A 20,786-nucleotide genomic window follows, 5' to 3' on the forward strand; every position below is an offset into this window, starting at 1 on the left:
TCCATGTTTCCCTATGGCTCAAGTGAGCGATGTTACAGTTTAACTGTGTGCTGACCAGGAAGCTGTTATGGGGTAATGGCCATTTTCAAAATGGAGGACGGAGAATTCCATTGATCACAGTGGACAAACAGGACACAGGAGAGGAGAAAGAGATTAAGGAGTAGACTACACAGCAGGTAAGTATGACTTGTGTATGGTTATTTTGACTTTTAATTTTCAGTACAGGTTTTCTTTAAGCTGAGCTGAACAGTATAGCTGGTCAGACTCTGTTAATGACTTAAGTCATTCCCTCTTCTCTCCCCCCTGGGCTAATAATCTTAAAAAGAAAGAGATAATGGTTTTTCCCCCTATAGAAATTTATGGAAGCCCTTTCTAAGCTAAATCTTAACCCCTTGCTGGCTCATTTTAAATGTAGCAGTACTGCAGTAGAGTATTGTACTATGTATCCAGCAATAAAAAACAAACAAACAACAAATACTCAGAGGATACATTTGTACTGTCCACAGGTGGCTCAAGTTCTCTGAAAACAATTTGGTAACTTAGTTGACCTTCTCAGTAGCAAACTTTATTTTCTAACCTATGACCAAAAATTCTGGTGGACAGAGATCTCCCCATAAAAAGTACTTATGTGTGTACAAGATATATAGGTGTATATAAGATATAGGTGTGTATAAAATGTATCTCTCAGAAGAGTATTCTCACCATTCCTTGTGCTGACAGCTGTTCCTGCCATGCCGGTATGGCAGGAACAAAATAATACTTTTAAAAATACTTCAATTGTTAAAAATCTATGCTTTTACCTTCCCTGGAGCCCTATCATATTGATTGCATTGGTAATACATGGTTTTGAGCAGTGGCATAGCTAAGTAGTTATGGGCCCCGAGGCAAGTTTTACTTTGGGGCCCCCCATGCACTCTATACATAACAATTGATATGACGCACCAAAACTTGCCAATGGCAACTACAGGTGCAAGAAGGGGATGAGGAGCAGTTTGTTAATGATTACCACTATTCAAATCATCTATATAAGTGATTATTATGAGCATAGGACCAATAGAAAGCTAATACTGCAGTTGAGGGAAGGCCCCTCGGGGCCCCTCTGGCCCAAGAACCCCAATGCGTTCACAACCTCTGCACCCCCTATTGCTACGCCCCTGGTTTTGAGGAGATATTACTTGGATATATTGAGAAGACAAGAGAAGCTTCTATTTTGCTACCAGATAAGGAAGAATGTTATCTACATGAGTGGTTGTGACAGCTGCATTGATAGTAAGTAAGAGAATCATTGCCAGTTCCTTATTAACTTAAATGTGCTGCCCAGGAGATTACATCAAAAAATAGTTCTGTGACCTTTAGGCAACTGTGTTTTTTACACAGATGACATTCCTTTGGGCCAGAGTTGGGCCAGGGTAGTTGTATTATGAATTTGGAAACAGTCTTTTTTGTATGTTAAGCCATACTGTATATCCGCTTTAATACCTGAAAGAAATATTACTGGAAATAAGATTTAAATCAAAGTTATCTCAATTCACCCTAACCTGGTCTTGTGAAAGTTTGTTGATTTTTGTCTTTAGCCGTTGCGGTGTCTCTTTAAGTTTCAGTATATTGTCATAATTTGCCACACATTATGTAAGATCTATTTTGATATGATTAATTTAAAATTGGTTAATTCACAGAAATCAGCATCCCAGACACCGGGCTGCTCACTTCTTCCCTCATGTATGAATCCTCATTGGTGTGAATGAAATTTGTGTCTGGATTTTCAATGCACTCACAAACAAGGACTCCTGAACTTCCGAAAAATTATGGTTTTCTCTTTTTAATCATTGAGGAAATATTTTTCCAAACACTATAATTGTAAAATGCACGGACATGTCAAGCATATTATGCAGATCATTTATCAAGTGCATGTGTTAATCTTTTGTTTAACTGCCTTTTTTTTCTGGCACTGAAAATGATGACAAATCTACTTTTGTGTTATATTAAATATCAGCATGAATGGCCTCAGTACAATAAGAAAAAGATCTGGCAAAACCGCAGTTTTCATACAGTACTTTAGCAAAGGCAACTGAAAGAGCATTTTTTAGATTCTGCTTTCAGCACAGCTGGCTATCAGAGGAGCTGCAGAGCTTCTGTAGTATTGCCAGTAGTGTTTGCTGGCATAGCAGAATTGGCTTTGTCTACTGATATACACAGCATGTGCTGCTGCAACGCCACCAAGCCACATATGCTTTACAAAGGAAACATCTTCTCACCACAGCACAGGTCCAAGTTTTTAGTTCAGGTTTTAATTACTTTAACCACACCACATAAGTTCTGACCCAGGCTCCTGATATATCCACATCCAGAGAAGTCCAAAAATCTTCGCTCTGCAGCTGTAGACCAACAGCAACAACGCCGGCAGCCTCCTCTATGCAGATTCTAAATTCTGTTAATTTCATGGCAGAACATTGCATCAACAATGCCATTGGTCTTTTTCCCATGGCAGGTTCAGGCATACATACTTTTCTTCCTTCTACCCGACCCAGCTAGCAGTACGCCACCTGTTTCCTTCCCATGGTGTTAGGCTGGATGGGAAGCCTTACTGGTTTTAGTTAAAAAAATCTTTTGAATTGTACTTCTCACATTCATATTTGCGGCTGATCCATGTCTTCACTTGAAAACTGACTAGAATTTTATCTCACTATTTTATGAGCTATGGTAACAGTTTTATATAGTGTAACAAATTATATGTATAGTACATTTTTTATTATTAAACTGGTAAAACAAATAACAATAATAATGCTTCTGCTTCTAATAATAAATACATAAAAGGTGTTCCTTCAGACACAATCTTTATAATTTGCTTGTGAACCATAATAATAAAAATAATAAAATAAAAATACCAGAGCTTATAGAAATTGCATTGGCGACTTTAAAGAAAAGAGTGTCTGTTCTGTTTTCTCTTTCCATTTTGTTTCCATTCTTGATACACAAAGCAGTCAAGCAGGGCTTGCCTCTAAAGCCTGGTACACACTTTAAATTATTACCTCCATGTATTATGAGGTTGAACAGATATTGAATACTACAAACAGATTGTGTAAGTAAACCATCGTACTACATGGAGGTAGTAAAATTGGTCAGTGATTGGACTATCGAAATTGAAAATATGTACCAGGCTTAAGATTCAATCTGTAATGAAGGATGAGTAAATGCTGATCTTCACAAATTGTTGGGCAACTTACAGCCAGTGTGTCTTTTGCACCACTGGATTCAGATGAACCCGGTCTCTCCAATTATCTTGGTGAATGAAGAATATGGAATTTGTTGATTTTAAGCATTACTTTTGAAACAAAATTATTGTGATCATAATTATGATTTTGTGGGTGATCTTGATTCTGCATAATTTTCATTGAATTTCATGTAATTTTTGAATATATGAGTATGTATGAGCATCTTCATTACCGATTGAATTATTTTTATACAAATACATTGAAATTTATGAGCATGAGAAAACACTTCTTCGCACAAATGCATTGAAGTCTAGGGGCATGAGAAAGTTATAGTTTTGTGGTTTTGCTATATTACACACACACACACACACACACACACACACACACACACACACACACACACACACACACACACACACACACACACACACACACACACACACACACACACACACACACACACACACACACACACACCAAATTCTTATTATTATCATGATTATTATCATTTATTTACTCTTTGATTTAACAACCCAGAAGACCTTCATGTACTTAATTGGCTATAAGTGATCACAAATATCATCTTTTCTGCCACGTATGGAACAAAACATTTGTGTGGGGGTAATTTACTAATTCTTAATATACCCTTTAATTACAGTTATCAGAGATCTTGACAGGTGCTTGCATAGTTTTTCCTAAAACCCCAAGTGAAGATGTTTCCATAAAAAAACATACATGATATAATAGAAGAGAAAGAAATGTGATTGAATTTCCCCCCAAAAATATTTTATATTTTTTGGTAGTCAGGTCATGGTAGAAAATTCTAATTAATATTTCAGACAATTGAACACTGTAGACTATAGAATAGATTACCAATTTCTCTTTACAGACCAAATCAATTTTTTCAGTTTTTAATCATTTTTTCTCATACTTGGGGAAAAAAATCAAATCATGTGTGATACGTTGACCAGATTTTTCAAAAGTAACAATCAGTAGGAAAAATCAAACATTGTTCACAAACGGAAAAAAAATTGAATGTCTAAGGTCCTGGATGCTACTTCCTCTAATGCCTCTTCCTGGTTCCTCTTTTAACTAAAGGGTTGAGTGGCAACAAGCACAAGGAGCTTTAAACAGTGCTTTGCATAGAGCCCTATTTCATCTCAGTCCATCTCTGGGGTTGGGGTGCATGTAGCTTTTGTTAAACACATGGAGAGGTTGATTGGAGAGATAAATGTTTTATATCATATTGAGCAGGGTGCACCTCTGCAGAATTATAGCTGCAGTAATGGTCACAAAAAGGTAATGTTTCTCAGTATTAGTACTGTCCCCTATTAACCATTGGTGATATGTTTACCTTTGAGAAAGTTGTGCAGAGCATTAATATCTCTGTCTCAAAACTTACATTGAGGAAGTAGTACAAGTCTATCAATTGAAAATTTCCCAAAGTTCCATTTGCCTAGGATGCCTGCAGTCCATGCAGTATTTAAACCACCAGGAAACTCCATGGGCTTGGGATAATTCAGAGACAGAAAGAGGTTTCATGAGGACGTCTGATTCTGCTACAACACTGCCTTTCCCATAGCAAAGGTAATCAAACCACATTAGGATTACAAAGGGCCCTGGGAAATATTGTACATTTTAAGTCCCTGCTAAGTGGATTGTGTTTACATGGATTTATGCATGACATAGATATTTTGTTGAAATAAGCTACTAGTATAATTGCTGCTTGCCAATAACATCACAACACCTTTTCAGTTATGATCACGTCAAATATGGGAGATGAAAGAAATTTTGTACAGGTAGAATAAATCAGTCCAGAACCTGTGTTGAAGTTTACATTTCTAAACAAAGAACTATCTATTAAAGTATTACTCAGAACACTATGTTTTGTCTCTTGTCATTGAAAAACTAAGAACTAAAATAACTAAAGTGCTGGAGTCAGGTTAACATTTGACACTTCTAAAGACATAAACTATTACAGGTTATTAAAGTTGATTAAAAAGACACTCAGGCTGAAAAAAAAATCTTTAAAAAATAAGTTAAAACAGACATTTTCTGAATCCTGGGCAACTACTACTTCTGAAAAGTGGAATTGGAGTGTCTTTGGACTATTGTCTTTTTTAACAGTATAGTTAGCTTTCTTAAAACAAAAGGTATTTGCGATAATTCAGCTTTAAGTGAGCGACTGTGGTCTCCCACAATGCATCAATACTGAATATGCAAAAATATCTCTTTATGCCCCAGAAGCCAGGCTTACATCCAGAACTGCTGGTGTATAGCACGCCTATAGCTTATAAAATTTACAGAGCCACATCAACCCAACATGTAGACAGCAGTTGCTCATTTGAAGCTGAATTATTGCAAATACCTTCTGTTTTAAGAAGGCAAACTACACTGAGCATTGCTATTTAGTAGGGGGGCTTTGGGGTCCCGCTTCATCAGGCAATAACAACGGAGCAATAGCATATGTGGTCAGTAGAAGAGCCAGCTAGAGTCAGTGGTCAGTAAAGGTGCCTGGCTCTTCTACTGACCACATATGCTATTGCTCCCTTGTTATTGCCTGATGAAGCGGGATCAAACCTGTGAAACGCGTTGCATATTTGGAGTTCATAAATAAAATACATTGACTGTCTTTACTAAAGTCGTCGTGTGTCTACTTGGAGGAGGTAAAGTCCACCACTACCTCCTCTATTTACCAAGAATTTTGTTTTTAAGCTCATTTAGCTTCCTTTTATCCGCTTGGCGCCTCTGTTCTCCTGCATAATATTGAGTCTCCCCTGGGTGGAGGGTTGAACCCCCTTTTTCTCATCTACAGAGATTGACTTCTTATTCCTGAGTGGGGTCAGGAAAATCTCCCCACCTGCCTTTACAGTGGTTGCCTAATGGTAACCCTGGTTTGTGAGTATTAATATTTACTCTATCTAGTAACCATTTACCAGTACATATTACACTATTGGGGCTCTTGGTGTTCCTTGTTTTCATCCAGTGCAAGCTTTTAAGTCTCTTGCCAAACACACTTGCTTTGTAAGAGTGCAAGCTCTAGTTTGCCCGCATCCTCCACCAATTGGTAAGGGACCAGCTTCAGATGGTAGGCACAGAGCAGCTCAAAGCAGGTTTGAATCCAAACAGAATCAAAGTTTATTTGGCAGCAGGTTCATAAACAACAGTTTGCAGTTCCTTCATAAAGTTAATCCACAAAAGAAAAGTAAGGCCAAGTCCGGCCGGGTGCTTACTTTCAGCATTGAGTAACACAAAACGTCAGTCCAAAACACATGCAGTCACCTGCAGCAGCTTCACAGCAGAGCTACTTCCTGGAAACAAACGGAAACCTTTTCCATACAGACTGACAGAACCTTCTGGACACACCTCTCTCTCACCTCTTCCTCTCCAGAGCCTTATTAGCTCTGATGTTAACCCTTTGTGGGCTAGACAGGCAGAAGCCCACAAATACCATACTAAATTATCTACCCAGGACCTGCGACCAGATCCACCCACCCTGCTCTACATCTGATCAGCTCCGGACCCAAACGCAAGGCTTTAACCCCTGTCACTCCTGACAGTCAGCAAAAGCCTATCCTCCGGAGCTGCTACAGGATGTAGCGCCTGATCCCGGGTGCAACATACCGTCCATCGCACACCACTTGTGACAAAGAGAGTGGCACTTTGCCAGCCACTTTGTCACAGCAGATATAAGGTCTTTTGATGTTGGGGTGAAGATATCAAATAATTTGGATAACCAAGCTAGATAACAATATGAAAATGATAAGCCTTCTCCAGGAATGTTCAGGGATGTATGTTTGAATGAAAAGTATCAGAGTGACCTGATTTAACCTCTGCAGGTTCTGGGATTTTTACCACTTTCTTACCAGGTTCCTGACAATTTTGGCATTTAAGCTGTGAGTCTATTGATAACGTTTATAATACTTATGCCATCAAAGTGATATATATATATGTTTTTGGGGGGATCACATAAGGCTTTCTTTGGGTAATATTTTTTTTCCAAGAATTGTTTCATTTTATAGTTATTCTACAGGGGAAAATATAGGTGTAAATGCAGAAAATATATGGGTGTTTCATTTTTCATCCTTCCTATTTTTCACAAGACAAGTGCCACATTTATAAAACTCCTCAAAACATATTTTTGGCTTGTCCCCGTTAAAATTATACCATATATGCCATATTTCGATACTAGTTGTTCATATAGCGTACCATTATCTCCAGCCTGTCTGTCTGTAGCGATTGGATGCAATTGCAAGCGCGCACAGTTTAGGGACCCCAGTGCTGTACATATGCATCACTAGGCAACAGCACAGTACATCTATACAGTGTTGGGTCCCTGGTTTGGTAGGGGATAAAACAAAAATGCTGATTTTTTAAAAAAAAAATTCAATGTGACACCGTCACTTTAATAAACGTAAAAAAAAATTGTCTTTTTAATCTTTTTTCAACTTTACTGATTGCTTCACTTGTAAAACAAGCACAAGTGTGCACGGGCATGTGCACACACAATGGAAGCACACATGTGCAGGTGCATGCGTACACATGCACAAGTGCGCAGAGGCAGCAATTAGGGCAGGACGTGACACTTACATCCAGGAACCTACAGGGACACTAAACTGAACGTAAGACTCATGTCCAAAAACCACAAGTGGCCAATGGACTGTGTAAGGGGGTACTTGAGATAATATTACCTACAATGGAGGTATTTGGCCACATAACCATTAATACATCTACATTAATACATTAAGACATCTATTTAATAAACACAATGAACTGAACAAAAATCTAAGACTATAACAGGAGGAAGAGGCAACCTGGAAAAATAAAACACTTTAAAGTAAACCTGAGAAAAAGCAATAAAACACATTAAAACAAGCAATAAAACACACCGCTGTCCCTCTATGCCCACCACTTAAAAGGAATGGATTTCCCAGTGCAAGGCATCATATGTGGAGACACTTACTGTATATTGTTGTGCCTAGTTTCAGTGGCTGCAGGGGAATTTGAATGTTGTCCCTTGATAAAGGGACCCTAGAAGGTCCACAGATATTTCCAGAAACAAGGATGAATTATGGCTATGAATGAGGTTGCTGCAGGGTTGTTTTAACTGAGGGCTAGGAGCATAAGACCTTGTGCAACCCCATTGATTTGAATTACTTAGTGGTGCAATATAGCATTAAGAACACTAAGAATGTGCCCCCACTTTTACTATGGACAGTAATTTTTTTTTCATTAAAAATGCAATGCAAACTGTTCAAGATGCTAACTTTGTGTGCACCACATACTTTCAGGTAGTGTGTAGGCCATACTTTATTTTGTATTTAATGCAGTGTCAAGAGTACTTGTACAAGGGTGTACAAACTTTGTTTCAAGCAAAGCATGGAGTAGGTATCTTTATACAAATGTGTGATAATTACATTTTAGGATTTTTTTTTATTTCTAGTAGTAAGCAAGTATACTAGAAAAGTATTATGAAAACATACAGCTACACTGCAATTCAACTTGGTTCATTCTTGCAGCGTGGTCTAATAGTATATTGACTACTATCACAAAAACTGAAAAGAAAAAAAAATAAGTGCACATTTGCATGTGTACAATATGTACATTTGTTCCAGAGTAATATGCACTACAACTGTATTTTTTCCTATGTCCATGTCATTTACAATAGACTGTAAAATTCTGACAGGTTTTGGACTAGTCCATCTACCTCTAGAAATCTTTTAGGTTGTAAGCTTGCAAGGGCAGGACTCTCTCACCCTTTTGTGTAATGTAATTTGCTATACATTTTGATCATTATGTTACATATGTCACTGTAATTGCTATGTCAACACAACTATAATGTTAGTTAGTACATGCTCGTATGATATCTCGTTTGAACTATTGTAATATACTGCTTTGTGGACTACCAACTAACAGACTGGCACATCTCCAATCTGTACTGAACACTGCTGCTCGTTTCATTCATCTTTCTTCTCGCTTCTCCTCTGCTGCTCCTCTCTATCAAGCTCTTCATTGGCTGCCAATTAACAAGAGGATCTGTTTCAAACTCTTAACCATAACCTACAAAGCTCTCTACAACCTCTCTTCCCTGTACATCTCCTCACTAGTTTACAGATACCAACCCAAATGCTATCTCAGATCTGCACATGACCTTATTTTGTCCTGCTTTAGAATCAACTCCTCACATCACATTAACATATACAAGATTTCTCATGTGCTTCATCCCTCCTCTGGAATATCCTTCCACAACACAACCATCACTCTCTAACCTTTCATATTTTTGATATCCTTTAGATTGTAAGCTCCCAAGGGCAGGACTCTCTCACCCTTTTGTCTCGTGGAATTTGTTATACATTTTATTCATCATGTTACGAATTCTGTATTTTATTCCAATTCTGTATTTTGTATATTGGTGTACTCAATTGTCTTTATTATTATGCTCCCCATGGTTTTTCTTACCTTGTAGAGCACCACAAAATATGTTGGTACTTTGTAAATCAATAATAATAATATTCAAATACACTATAGGGAGCCTGAATTATGCAAAAAGTATAACAAATGTATTAATTGCACATTAAATACATCAACAATAACCACAGGTTTAAAAGCAATTAAAAATCGTGTTGCTATAGCAACCGCCACAACAGGCCAGCAGGGCTATGCTTAAAGACTCATAAGTGCACCTATTTCAATCAACAGTTACCGGTATATAGCACATATATGTCTTCAGGTCCCTTTAAATCCTGTGTAGCATGCTATAGATTGTCATCCAACAAAGGTATATCTTCAATCCACCCTTATATATATTGTGTACACCAAAGCCTCTTATTCTCAATGTCTCTTTGAGAGAAACACCCCTATTACGTGCAGCAATTGGCTACACAACCCCATTTGCCAGGCTTCCACCGGAGCTAGTTAAAGTTGTGACATCCAGCAATCAAGTGAACTCAGTAGGCTAACTTACATCCATATGTCATCTCCGTTAGCCTCATAATATTACACCAAGTCCGTCAGCAGGCTGGTACTCACGTGCCCTGACAAGTTAGCAGGGACTCGTCGCCGTTCCTCATTGATCCATCCAGGCCGATCAAGCTCCCTGGAGAGGCGGCTCAATTGGAATACTCATGCCGATTGCGTCCTTGAGGAGCGAGGCAGACAAGGGAAGAGGGGCGGAGGCACAAGGGTGGATCGATGCAGCCGGGGTTGCCGGCGGGATGACGTCACCGAAACACGTGATGCGTTTCGCAAACAGGCTTCTTCAGACGTGTGTACGCGTAGCAGGGCTTTTAACCTTCTTATACCTAACTAATACAACGCCCCCTGCGCGCTCAAGACTGTGTGTATCCTTGTTGTGACTCTGAGACTAGCAGACTCCATCTAGTGTCCATTTTTGAGATGACAGCAGGAGATTTTCTTATAGAAAAACTTTTAAATTCATGTCACAATTCAGTCCATGTGGTTGCATGGAATTGCATCTATAAATCCAAAAGGACTCTTTTTTCAAAAGCTGTCGATGAAAATCTCCCCGTCTGGGGCTTATATTCAATTTGTAAATACCTTTAGCATTTAAACATCTAGGATTAGATTTATGAGCCATTTTGAAATGCATAGCAACAGGACTTTTTTCATAGCTTGATTTTATATTATTGACATGTTCTTGTATTCTGTCCCTCAGAGGCCTATATGTTTTACCAATATAAATCATATTGCAACTGCATCTTAGTTGATAAATTACCTTATCCGTACTACAATCTATGTAATCATTAATTCTATAAGATACAGAACCATCATAATTAGGGAAGGAATCACCTTTTTCCATATATGGACACATGAGACAATCGCAACAGCGAAACATCCTCTTTTGATTTCTTTTTACAATTCCTGGTTTATTTTTTGGTTTAAATTTGCTGCTCACGAGCACATCTGACAGGTTCCTGCCCCTCCTTGCTGCCCTATGGGGGTAATCGCCCACCAAATTTTTAATAATGGGATCCCTACCCAGCAATCTCTTATTTCATTATAATGAGATCCATAAGTGGTCACAATAATAATAATATGTCTGCCAATTCTATATTAATGTCTATATTTTGTGTATATTATTGTCTGTATTATTATGTACTCCATTTCTGTTTCTTACTCTGTACAGCGCCGCCATCGATTACATTGGCACTTTATAAATCAATATTAATAATCTCCTCATGGGGATACTCAGGGCTTTTCTTTATTTTCAAAACCACTTGCTGATTCTGAACAGGAGTTGTTCAGTCCAGCTTAAATTATGTGAAAGCAAGTATGGAGACTGGCCAGTATCTTTGTAAAGATCCGTTCTAGGAAGTGTTTTTGTAAAGGATAAAGTCCCTTTTTACACTATGGCGTTGCGGTAAGGTATTTTGCCGCAAGAAACTGCTACGTCGATGTAAGTTTATGGAGGCTTACAAATGCCAAGAGACACAATGCGGTGTGAATGAAGTAGTGAAATCACCACAATGCTGTTGCAAAGTCAACAGTGCATTGCAGCATGGTCGTGCATACCACATGGATTATGCAGTAATGCAAGTCTATGGCGGCGCAGTGTGAATGATGGAGTGTGTCATGCATGCACAGACCGATGGGAATCCCAGTGACCTACTTCCTGTCCAGCAGAGAGTACGCCACTGGGGGGGGTGGGGGGGAGGGGACTGGCCTATGCATATTATCCTGTCGTCACTCTCTGCCGCTGGATAATGTCAAAGGGGATTTTGTGTAGGGCGGATCTCCTTCGGTGGGCTCTCCTGCCATGGGAAAATCGCACTGTGCAATAGAGGCCTTAAGAAGTGTATCTAATTGTTCCTTATGAATTTATTTTTCCTGGTTGAACTTGATGGAAGTATATATCTTGTTTTCAACCAAACTAACTATGTAACTATACAGTACTAGGTCTTGTTCCGACCGCCGCTGCCGCCAGTGCACATGTGCGCGCACGCAACTGCCGCCCACTCCCCGCCCACCTCGCTCGGCCGCTCCCCGCCCACCTCGCTCGGCTGCTCCCCGCCCACCTCGCTCGCCCGCACCCACCCACCTCGCTCGCTCCCCGCTCACCTCGCTCGCCCGCACCCGCCCACCTCGTTCGCCCCTGCCCACTTCGCTCGCCCGCTCCCCGCCCACCTCGCTCGCCCGCTCCCCACCCACCTTGCTCGGCCGCACCTGCCCACCTCGCTGGCCCACACCCGCCCACCTCGCTCGCTTCCCGCCCACCTCGCTCGCCCGTCCAGCTCCCTGGTCCCACTTGTCTATTACTGCGCACATGCGCAGTAACAAAAAACCTGGGACACAGGGACAAAACTGTTGGACGCAGGACACTTAGGTTTTATGGTATAGGATACAGTGGGATGCGAAAGTTTGGGCAACCTTGTTAATCATCAGGATTTCCTGTATAAATTGTTGGTAGTTATGATAAAAAAATGTCAGTTAAATATATCATATAGGAGACACACACAGTGATTTTTGAGAAGTGAAATGAAGTTTATTGAATTTACAGAAAGTGTGCAATAATTGTTTAAATAAAATTAGACAGGTGCATAAATTTGATTGATTTTATTGATTCCAAAACCTTTCAAACTAATTATCGGAACTCAAATTGGCTTGGTAAGCTCAGTGACCCCTGACCTACATACACAGATGAATCCAATTATGAGAATCATTATTTAAGGGGGCCAATTGTAAGTTTCCCTCCTCTTAATTTTCTCTGAAGAGTAGCAACATGGGGGTCTCAAAACAACTCTCTAATGACCTGAAGACAAAGATTGTTCACCATAATGGTTTAGGGGAAGGATACAGAAAGAAAGCTGTCTTAGAGAATTCAGCTGTCTGTTTCCACAGTTAGGAACATATTGAGGAAATGGAAAACCACAGGCTCAGTTCAAGTTAAGGCTCAAAATGGCAGACCAAGAAAAATCTCGGATAAAAAGAAGCGACGAATGGTGAGAACAGTCAGAGTCAACCCACAGACCAGCACCAAAGACTTACAACATCATCTTGCTGCAGATGGAGTCACTGTGCATCGTTCAACCATTCAGCGCACTTTACGCAAGGAGATGCTATACGCGAGAGTGATACAGAGGAAATCTTTTCTCCGCCTATAGCACAAACAGAGCTGCATTAGGTATGCTAAAGCACATTTGGACAAGCCAGCTTCATTTTGGAATAAGGTGCTGTGGACTGATGAAACTAAAATTGAGTTATTTGGGCATAACAAGGGGCGTTATGCGTGGAAGAAAAAGAACACAGCATTCCAAGAAAAACACCTTCTACTTACAGTAGAATATGGAGGTCTACAGTATCATGCTGTGGGGCTAAGTGGCCAGTGCAGGGACTGGGAATCTTGTTAATGTTGAGGGACGCATGGATTCCACTCAGTATCAGCAGATTCTGGAGACCAATGTCCAGGAATCAGTGACAAAGCTGAAGCTGCGCCGGGGCTGAATCTTTCAACAAGACAATAGCCCTAAACACTGCTCAAGATCCACTAAGGCATTCATGCAGAGGAAAAATTACAACCTTCTGGAATGGCCATCTCAGTCCCCAGACCTGAATATAATTGAAAATTTGTGGTGTGAGTTAAAGAGAACTGTCCATGCTCGGAAGCCATCAAACCTGAATGAACTAGAGCTGTTTTGTAAAGAGGAATGGTCCAAAATACCTTCAACCAAAATCCAGACTCTCATTGGAACCTACAGGAAGCGTTTAGAGGCTGTAATTTCTGCAAAAGGAGGATCTACTAAATATTAATTTCATTTCTTTTTTGTGGTGCCCAAATTTATGCACCTGCCTAATTTTATTCAAACAATTATTGCGCACTTTCTGTAAATCCAATAAACTTCATTTCACTTCTCAAATATCACTGTGTGTGTCTCCTATATGATAGATTTAACTGACATTTTTTATTGTAACAACTAACAATTTATACAGGAAAATCATGACGATTAACAAGGTTGCCCAGACTTCCGCATCCCACTGTATGTATGTATTTACATGTTTGCAATGCTTCATGATAGTGGTCCTTAATCTGACATAGCCATTGTTATGTAAGAGTTGTTGTGTAATGTCATCATGCAGAAATAGTTTAACGCTGCCATATTTGTGATTACTGAAACATTTGCAATAGATTATACTGTAATATTATTTAACATCATTCACGATTTGTCTGAAGTTTTTGCAAGTTCCACTAGGTGGCATCATCTGCATGAGCAAAGCACCTGGAATTCTTGTTAAAGCAGACTTCCACAATGACACGAAAAATGATCGAGAAAATATTTCAGCTACTAATAACTCTAATAAGGTATAGTTTTGCGTTCAAAAATATAATTAACACTGTGATTACTGAGAAATAGGTTTTTCCATTAGGATAACTGGCATAATAGCTCTTAGTAGATTGTGGGACTTAGTACATTCTAGTACTTTGTTTTGCAGGGAAACTCTACTTTTGTTTTAAAATTGCTATGTCATGTCAGTTCTTCTTTGCCAACAATTTATAGTTGGCAAATAAATTACTTAACATTTTCAGTTTTCAGCCAGTTATAAACCTCTAAAAGTTCAAACTGAAATTTGAATAACCATAAAATTAGCATTGTTTTGTTGTACGTACGTATTGCAGCGTGAATTGGGTGCCGGGCGGTGCTGATAGTAAAAATACTGGTCATTTATTTTACCAATATTTTACTATACACTTACCTGGCCCACATTCTTATATTAACCCTCCCAGGGCCAGTTCTCTCATGAAGCAAGGTGAAACATGCATCGGTTTGCAGAGATTACAGGGGCAGCATTTTTGTACTGTGTTTACAGTAAGGGCCTATTTCCACTACACGCAGATTCTGGATGCAGAAAACTGACTCCAATGAATGCCCATGGGAAATCTGCATCAGAAAAATCGTGTTTAGTGGAAACAGCCCCATAGGCATTCATTGTAGTCAGTTTTTCTGCATCCAGAATCTGCGTGTAGTGGAAACAGGCCCTAACAGCATGTAGTCAGAGTAGGAAGAGAATCAGACTCACAGACTCACAGCCAGCCCCTGTGTTGAGCTGCAACATGTCATGTGAGAACATTAAATGAAGTAGAGTAAATTGTTGAGTGCTGGGCGATCATTCCAGATCGGGTGGGGTGGGCGGCACATCCTCACAAGTTTGCCTCAGGCAGCAAAAAGTCTAGAACCGGCCCTGAACCCTCCCCTCATTTTGACTAAAGCTACGTACTCACACCCTGGACTGGTCCAGTGACGACCCCTTGGTGATGGTTGTTAAGCGACGCCTCTTCCTGCTCACAACGACACGTGACTGCATGACAAGCATGAACAGGAAGTACGCGATCGTGGTACTTTGTGTGGAGTCGTTGTGGATCTTAGGCTACATACTCACCACTCGACGGGTACAGCGACGTCCCCTTGATGACAGTCATTAAGTGATGCCTCTTCTTGCTGTCAACATCACGCGACTACTCGATGGGCGCAAACGGGAAGTAAGCGATCGCGGTACTTTGTATGGAGTCGTCAGGAATCTTAAAAAACCGATCCGCCGCGTCCATCGCTTAATGATGCACGATTGCTTATCTTAAACTATGTTGCCAGACATTGGGTAACATCGCTGCAAGTATTGCCCGGTGGGTATAAGGCTTTAAAGATCCGATCCGTTGTGTCCGTTGCTTAATGATGCGTGATCGCCGCAGGAGGCAACATCGTTTAATATGCTTATGTTAGACGATGTTGCCAACGTTGGGTAACATCGCCGCAAATATCGCCCGATGGGTATGAGGCTTTACACTTACCCTTCCACCTAATTCCTAACACTAATGCCTACTAGTGCCTAACATTATCTCCTCCCCCCAATAGTTAACAGTAACTCCTGGCACCAAACAACTGCTATTTGTAGCCGATCATCTATAAAATATATGAATGGCTCCTCTGATTCTACCCTACGTAGTAGCCGTGTGATAATCTCACCTATTCCGCTTCCAGTGATGGAGCTGACACTTCCGGGTCCCAGCCAGGAGTTGCGCAGAACAGTGACGGCTTCCCCCAACATCCCTGCAGACATGCACATCCTCTGTTGTCACAGGACGGCAGGCGCACATGGCTATACACTCGACGTACTCTCTATGGTCTTAAGCCGAGTACAGGAAGTATTTGTGCTCTCATTAGAACCAATCACTGGTGATAGAAACGTGTCATTGGTTGGTGAGTTGTGCGGCTACAGCTGATTGGGTGGCTCTGGCATAAATGCTCTGCTGTGACACTCACTTGCTGGCCGTGATAGAGTTGTTTACTTGAGCTAGCTGCTGGGTGCAATATCTGCCTGATCTTTGCTGTGACCTTGCTTGAACCCTGTTTACTCTATTGATTGCTGCCTGGACCATCCTTTTGCCTGTATCTTGACTGCTCTTTGGATTATCCCCTGTTATTGACGGTTGGATTAGATTCTCTGTGTATGACCCCTGGCTTGTCTGGGCTATACCTATGCTTATCCCCTGGTTATTAGTCATCTGATTCACGTGTATGATCCAGGACTCTGACTACTCTTTGACTGTGTTCCTGTCAAATGGGTTCTGGTGGTGCCTCTGCTTTCTATTATCTCAGTCCCAAAATACCTTGCACACTTAAAGGCCTGGGTGTAGCTGAGTGCTGGGAATATGCACTTGTCATCCCTCGGCTGAGCAGGGACGCGTCACATAGGGTGAAGCAGACTGCAGAAGAGATTGGGGCATTTTGACTGATTAATAAACCTGGGGATCTGCCAGGCCTTACAAGCTGATTGGCCAGCGTAGTACTAGCTGTCTATAAGTAGCTATCTATTAGACGCAAACCGATCATAATTGCAATGTATTGTTGCCATTGCCAACGCCCAGATAAAGTTACAGAGTAGTTCTAGTCAGCCTTATTTGTCTTTCAACTGATGACACTTATCAAGATTGGAGGTGAGATTAAGATTGTACAAGAAAACTATAAACGTTTTGCTGTAACAATGCTAGGAGATAGGCTGCCAGTATCAAGCAACCACTGTTTTAGCTTCAGGGGAGAGTTTCCTACCATTCTGCCCTAGTTCAGTACCACTGAAACCTGGCTCACTCTCTAACATTGTTCTTAGCTCATCATTCCCTAGGAGGGGAAGAGCATATATACTGAGAAAAAGAGGTGAGTGACCCAAAGTAGTAGTGAAGTAAAATGAAGGTGAGCTTACCTTTTGATTAAGGGCAGTAAAGTAATATAGCAAAATTAATTAGGATAAACATGATGTGTCTGATTGGATGCAGCGAGCTTCCTCAGTAGAAATCTGTGAAGGATCAGGAACTAAAGACCCTCTTTAAAACCTCTTTTTACGTATGCCTGCTCGCTGTCTCCACAATGGCCTCAATTCACTAAGCAGTTTAGACTAGTCTACAGATGGTTTTTAGTCTACTGATGGTTTGGTGTATTGCTGGGAATACACGTTACATTTTTCGCGTTCCATTCTGCGCGGGATCTATTAGCCATTCGATTTTCTGCTCAATTCTCCTATCTTCCACTCATTTTTCTTATATTTTTTCCATCCACTTCTATGAGAAATCGAGCGGAACAGAATTGAGCGGAAAATCGGACATGTCGGTATTTTATTATCGAAGGCATCTATCGGAACGATTCTTCGCAAAAAACGTAACGTGTATTCCCAGCATAATGTTTTGGACCTGTTTTTAGACCTGGTCTAACATTCAGTAATTACACAAGTCACAAAGGCAAACAAGGAGTAACCACGCCCACTTTTTCTGACAGAGATTGGACCAGCTGATTTCTTGTAGGTAAAGTAATTCTGTGAGGTATTTAGATGTGAGGATGGAACCTTTTGAATTAATCATGCAGGAGTTTAATTGTATGCAGATGAGAGCTCATCAAAGGAGAAGGATGTCAGTCATAGCTACTTGTTTTTGAATTGCATCTTTTGATTATTTCCCCTGCTTTACCCACCTAATTACCATATGGTTTAGACCAGGTCTAAAAACCAGGTCTAAAACATTTGGTAATAGTGAATTCCCCTTTAATGCATCTAGCGTCAGTAGACTAAAAACCATCAGTAGACTAGTCTAAACTGCTTAGTGAATTGAGGCCGAATCCAATATTTCTGGTCATCTATGGAGGTGAAATCCTGGAAACCAGAAAACCTGGTGGTGTCTGCTGCAAAGTAACTAGGAGGTCGCTAGAACCTCCAACTTATCATGCTTTGTGGCTTGTGGGTACCACTTAGACTCTGTGCCCCAGTTCACATCATCTGTCTTAGGTGAGTCCTGATCCTGACACTCCAAAGGCCCTTGGAGTCTTGCTAAAATCATTTAAGCTTAAGATCTTCTGTTTAATTTTGGAGGGCTTTCAGAATGTGCTCTGAGGCTTGAATGAATGAATATTGTGTTAGGAAGACTTCTGCAAGATGCTTTTCAAGTACTGAGAAAACCACCTTGTTGCTTAATGCCATTGCTGAAATAAGGCTTTTTCGGAGCACACCAACACGAAGCTAATAACGTTTGCTAAACTGACACCAATTGAGGCTGCTACTACAAAAGAATAGCCCTGTAATTTACTTTTCAAAATGTTTCTGGGATGTTGCAAATGTTGTGTACAAATGAAGATTTTTGAAAAAAAAAAGTTAACACATAGAGCAAAGATATGGTTTTGGTGTTTGAAGTCCATGGTTGGGGATCATCATATATTCTGACCATAGCATCAATGAAGGTAGTTTTGGCTTACAGAAATTGGTTATATTGTTCTGCTGGGCTATGAACCCTAGCCTTACACTCACCTAGAGCATAGTCATGACTCATGATGAATTCCACATGGGTGATATTCAGCAGTAATGCATTGTGGGACACCTCATTTATGCGCTCCAACCTGAATAATCACAAATACCTTCTGTTTTAAGAAGGGCTTTTTGGTAATTTTTACCCCCTTACACACTACTAGGAGATCTGGCTTACCATGATCTTACTGGGCAATCTGTAGCAACACCTGTGTGACCGACCATCCTGTGTTATCAGTGATATCAGTGTACCAATAATAAAAACTGTGTGACAGACAGACATTTGTGAGAATACCCCTTGCTGGTCACTGCCTAGCCTGCTGTGTTGAACGTGTACTGACTGTTTTGTCACTTTCAGTCCCGTGTGACCATACTGTGTGTTCTAGGTGACTTGTTTGCCCCCCCAAAAGTATATTTGTGACAATACACCTTGGCTGGTCATTCACCCTAAGAAACATGGCAGGCCAAAGTGTGGAGGTACTAGGGGTTGTGGTGGTGCGTCATCCTGTGGCCTTGGCATATGTGATCTTATACAGAAGAGCACAAGTATAAATTCCCAAAATGCAGGAGAGGTGGTTGAAAAAAATTATAGTGTATTACATTATTTAAAATGTTAAAAATGTTACAGCAGGCCTCATGCCCTCCTTGGCTACAGGGACAGCAATCCTGAAGCACCTTCGGCACCCAGTATGTCTGTGAATTTCCAGTTCACAATTTTTTTGGGTAAAATTCACAAATGCAGTAATGAACGCGAAATCGTGATGTTCGGCCATGCCTATTAAGCAGTTAATCAGACAAGCAGGGATTGAACAGAGAATGATTAGTAATAGCAGAAATTAATGTTCACAAACTGGGTCACAATCAAAGTCAGTCAGACAAGAATTCAGGCAATCAGAAGTGAGTTGAAAAATTCAGTACTGGTCAGTCTTGTGGTGCAAGCTTAAATAGCCCTGAGAGAAATCTATTATTTTTTTTATGTTTGTAGATGTAGCCTGCATGCCTAGGTGCTTTATATGATACGCAACTGATGGTGCTATACTGGTAATGAACACCACTATTCAATGCACATATAGATCCTCTATATGTGATTTGAATGTGGTAATCCTTAAAGAGAACCTGAGGTGGTGCTTCAAAAAGCAGTTAGTCTTCCGGGTCATGATGCGCCGCTTCTCGCCATTCTCCGCCAGTCCGTTCTCAAGTTAGAGATTTTAGAAAAATAAAAAAACTTTAAAAATGTCCGCAACCCTGGGAAGAACACAAGTACTTCTGGGTCATAGCATGTCCTCACGTCTCAGCTCTCTCTCCCTCAGAGCTGTCAGTCTCAGTAAGACAATAAAGGAGTTGTGGCATGGATGGGGCATGTCAGAGGCTGGAGTGGGTGTTCAGGGGAAAGCCTTCCAGCTAAGGACACCCCTTCTATTTACAGAGTACTGACATGTCAGCATTTTCAGTTAGCTGGAGCGACAGAGGTAGGCATTCAGCTAGAGAACATGCCTCTGTGTCCCATTTCAATGCTAAATCCACCTCGGGTACACTTTAACAAACTGTGTCCTTACTCTAAATACACCTCTCTGACACTGCAGGTGTACTTGGTAGGTTTTGGGGCCCCATATCAAAAGAGTTCTTGGGGCCCGATGTAAAACTTGCACTGAGGCCCCAAGCTTCTTAGTTGCACCCCTGGTGTGTGTGTGTGTTAGTATTTGTGCTATTTATGTGGACTAAAGCATCCACCTTCTTTGTGAATATTTTCATCTTTCTAATGTGTCCTGTGATCCAGCTAGG

Source organism: Hyperolius riggenbachi, chromosome 1 (assembly GCF_040937935.1).
Source record: "Hyperolius riggenbachi isolate aHypRig1 chromosome 1, aHypRig1.pri, whole genome shotgun sequence".
Taxonomy (NCBI): domain Eukaryota; kingdom Metazoa; phylum Chordata; class Amphibia; order Anura; family Hyperoliidae; genus Hyperolius; species Hyperolius riggenbachi.